General features: G+C 34.5%; 1 pseudogene; it reads right to left on the bottom strand.

Moving 5' to 3' along the window:
• Positions 1–1,020: 1,020 nt before the first annotated feature.
• Positions 1,021–1,441, bottom strand: LOC105070497 (retinol-binding protein 2 pseudogene; annotated as a pseudogene).
• Positions 1,442–4,570: the final 3,129 nt, after the last annotated feature.

The raw sequence follows: 4,570 nt of genomic DNA, 5'->3' as shown, positions 1-4,570 counted from the left end.
GGGCCCGAGGAACAAAAGACCAGAATCTTGAGAGAATGCTCTATTAGGTGATGCTAATGTTGTATATTAAACCTTTATCTCAGCTTCTGTTCCATTGAATATTTGTGGTTATATTTGAAAGAGTACTCTTAGAATTGTGAATAATAGCATATTATATTCAATACCATAATTTTTATTTATGAATATATTTTCAGATTCAGGATTGATACCACCTAAGATGCTCAGTATTTGTTAAAATAGTGCAAAATATGTCTTTAATTTTTTTCTCTGAATTACACAATCATAAAACACCCAACGATATGAAAGTAATATAGGAGACATGTAGAGCAGCCAGGGCCAGCTTCATGGGCATGTGACCACTGCAGTTACACAGGGCCCTGCCCTCAGAAGGGACCCATGCTTGGTTTCATGCTCTGCCATCCTGAAATTCTTAATAACTTTTGAACAAGAAGCTCTGCAGTTTCACTTTTTTCTGAGCCTGCAAATTATGTAGCTGGTCTCGTGAATAGTAAAGTCCTCCAATTCAGAGCACTGGTCAGAGTTTTTACTGTTAACAGGGTTATGTTGCAAAAGGGGCAGCCTCACACAAACAACCACGTTCAAAAATCCTGTCTCTTTTCAACAAAAATTTGATTATAATTGAATGTGACATACCTAATTTTTACTTAAGAAAATATAATGACATGTTCAGTGTCACCTGATATTCTTGTTATACTACATAATTTTAGATAAGTAGTTGCTATTTTATTATATATATATGTACTAGTATCTATTTTAATAATCACCGTTACGTCGTGGAACATAAACTTTCAAATGTTTTATAATTAGAAACAAATTTTTGTTTGTCTTTTCGTTTAATGCCAGCTTTCAAGGAAGTAACGAATGTGTCTGTCACTGTTACTCACTCGTTTGTTTTAAAACCCATCCGGATGCTCTAAGGGGCTCTGCCAGGAGAGGGAGGGTCCCGGCGGCGGCGTCCCAAAGCCAGTACAGAACTTTTCGCAGGGAGTGTGGAGTGCATGCTCAGTAGGCGCCCTCACCGCCATTACTTCTTGACCGCTTGACGGACACTCGGTCTCTGCACGTCAGCTCCAGGTACTGCTTGTTCCCCTCGACTCGCTGCTTGGAGCCACGGTTCTTCTTTTCCCCTTTCTGCACGGACACAAGGGCATCACTTTGCCAGATGACCAGCGTCTTAACATTCCGGTTGTCCAGGCCCTTTGTGTCCTCGTCAAACTCCTCCACCCCTCGAAATCGATGTTGTAGTTGCGAAATATGCGGTTGGTTTTCGCCTTGAACTTATCACCATCTTTCTGGATGATCGTCATCTAAGTCAGACAGACGACATATTGCAGGAGGCGAAATCAATATCCAGGGCCTTCCTGTAGCCTTCGAAGTTGTCGTTACTCTGCGACCCCCAGGGTCCTTTCTGGTCCCTCATCACGGGTGGCCACTGGTTACCGAGGGTGTGTGCTGGAAGTTAAGGACCAGGCTGGATGTTCCGTTTTCTCAGGTGCCTATTTTTCCTATAAATTGAATTTTTAAGTTAACAAGTAAAGAAAATTCACATGGTATCAATATAACCTTTTCCTGTAAGTTTAATATTGTTTAATTTCTTCTAGTGACAGATGTTCATAACATACGTGAGAGGGTTATGTTTGTTGAAGAGGCATTTAACTGGTAATTATTTCTTAAAACAAATATTCAACTCATAGAAAAGTAAAATTTGCAAAAAAATATAATTTTATGCATTCTGTTTCAGAACATGAAAAAATTCTAATTTGGACTTTAGCATCTTGAATTCACTGCTTCAAAAATTATGTTTTCTGTTATAGTTGTTTTTTTTTCCTATGTTTCATCCATAGGTAAACGTTAATCTTTCATTTGTAAACACTACTAGAAAAATGATGCTTTTTTATTTTGAAAATTTCATTTTATCTGTAGTTTATCTCGTTTCACATTTATAAGACTGATAAATGACTATCTTGAACACTTCCTAGGAATATATTATTGAGTGAGAAGAAGAGCTCACTACATTCAAAGATCTGAATTTTTATGACTCTTCAAATCTGTTGCTCCACAAAATTTTAAGTAAATTGAAAGAATATTTGGTGTACCAGTGGTGTCCAAGGCTATCAGTATCACTACAATATATTTTTATTTTATTCTTTTCTAAATAAACATATGCAAAGCAACTACTCAAAGGTACTTTAATTTGCGTAACGGTAATCTGAACTCTTTGCCAAATATGCTGTGACGTTCATTCACTTCTGTGAAATGTTCACTGTTTTTCTTTTTTCCTGTGTGCTTTGATAATTTTTAATGATTTTATTTAATAGGAAACAAAGAGATCCTGATCTAAGGCATTAAAATTAACTTGGAGAGGAGAAATGTATATTAAAGAGGACTTTGGAGGGTTAAATCAATGTAATTTATTGATAGATTGAATGTAAGGTGGAGAAGAAGGAAAAGTCTTGTGTGTTGTATGTGTATATGGCTGGACAAATGACCTCACAACTCAGCAAGACAGAGATTATATTTAAGAGAGCTATGACTATAAATACTTGTTTTGAGCATAATAAATAAAGAAGTCTGGGGGTTATTCATGTTACAAGTACAGTAGAATATAAAGGACTACTTTGGATGAAAATGTCAAAAAAGAAAAAATTTATATAATTTGTAAGCCACCAGAATAACTGTGGAATATTTATTTCACCTTTTTTTCACCTAAAAAAAAGGTGAAATAAATTATCCTAAAATGCACATAGATCAAACAGGAGTCTTTTAACTTTGAAATTTAACTGTAGTCAGAAATACTCTTTTTTCAAAGCTTTTTAAAAGGTTAGAGAATATTAAGCATAAGTTTAAAAACTCACCATTCTGGTCTTCCTAAAACTATATTTATCTACGATTTGAATTTCTAAAACACATTGTCAGCTACAACACTGAATGTCTTCAAACTGAAATTTTTCTTCCTTGAGAAATACCCTGTTGGCAGTTTGTACCTTCAAATTTTTCACTTCATATTATGCCATATAAATTTACCAAAGTTTAAAACATCAGGCATGGGATCTGTTCTTCAGAGCCATGCCAGGATGAATAGGCAAAGAGGGCAAGATTTGTCAATAGTTCTGTTATGAGGCTCCTTTGGCTCACCTGGCTGGCTAAGCTTCTCTTCCTTTCCTCCTTGCTGAGGTTTCTCCCTATTTTTCTGTGTTGAAAAATAGACTTCATCTAGATCAAGAGCACACAAAGTTGTTACCCTTCTGTATTCTCAAGGTCACTCTTTCAAGTAGCTATTTCCATCCAGAGAGTCTGTCTTCTTGTACTTACAATTTATAAAGTGAATATTCTGGGTAATAGTAGTGATTCTAATACTGTCAAAGAGCCAGTTAAATGACTTGTGTAGACTAGGTTGTAAACCTGACTAGTGTCAGGAAAAATTGTCTTACCAATCAGCAAGAGAATACTTACTACCTCCAAATTCAGGTTTCTCTTCTTTCACTTATCTTGTCTCACAATATTTTGGAATTAATACTTGGTTTAAAAATATTTTAATAACAAAATAATTGCAAGATATCTAGGGCCATTATAGTTACCAGAGACGTCATGATTTCTAAACCATTCACTTGTTCCATTTTAGCACGGTAGACGGACAAGCTCATGATAAAAGTAAATATTTTTTTGACAGGAGAAGAAATATGACCTGAGGGTGTCCATGGTGGAATAAATATCATAAAAGACTTCCATCACAGCTGTAAATGTGAAATGGCATTTTCAGCTACAGTGCTCAATAAAGGTTTTGTAAACCCTGTAGTTTAAAAGTAAACCAAGTATTAACTAGTTCCATTTTTTCATATATTTGAAGCTGAGTTTTTATAACTAAAACAGAAACTTGATAATATTTTTTAAGTTATAATCCCTAATGTTAGGGAGACCTTTTTATTAAAACTATATTACTATTGCACATTTTCTCAAGAGAAATTTTATTACCTTAGGTCAAATTCAATTTTATGGTATATGATCAAGGTTCTAGTGAGTGAAAACTATATTTTTATCTCTCATTTTGTGTTTAATTTCATTACTTCTGGTTAAATTTTAAACATGCTTGTATTTCTTTAAATGTTAATTAATTTGAGAAATATTTTGAGCCCTTAGTATATATAGATTATACCCACCAGTTATTTGTGTTTATCATATCAACACAATACTTGTGTTATAGCATATGTACTTACTTGTAATGGAAAATAAGAAGTTCATACGTTTCTCTGAACCTTGTGGTCGCAGGGGAGAAGATATGTATTACTTTGAACGGAATTAGAAGCTTGAATATTACAAAAACTAGATATGCTAAGTACAGGTTAGTAGTCATGTTTGCAATTTAAGAAACCATAAGATAAGGCATTGTTAGTTAACAGAGAATCATGGGATTGCTATAGTGTTCATTCATGCAGAGGAAGAACAGTGGGAGACAAAATAGGTTACTTTTACTGCTATTATCTGCAAGTCCTGATTTTCAACTGTGAGATTACAAGAGTTATAGAAAACTGTCTACTAACAATAGCCAAGT

The sequence above is a fragment of the Camelus bactrianus genome, chromosome 2 (assembly GCF_048773025.1).
Source record: "Camelus bactrianus isolate YW-2024 breed Bactrian camel chromosome 2, ASM4877302v1, whole genome shotgun sequence".
Classification (NCBI taxonomy): domain Eukaryota; kingdom Metazoa; phylum Chordata; class Mammalia; order Artiodactyla; family Camelidae; genus Camelus; species Camelus bactrianus.
The sequence above is the reverse complement of the archived record's forward strand: the minus strand, read 5'-3'. Positions and strand labels throughout refer to the sequence as shown.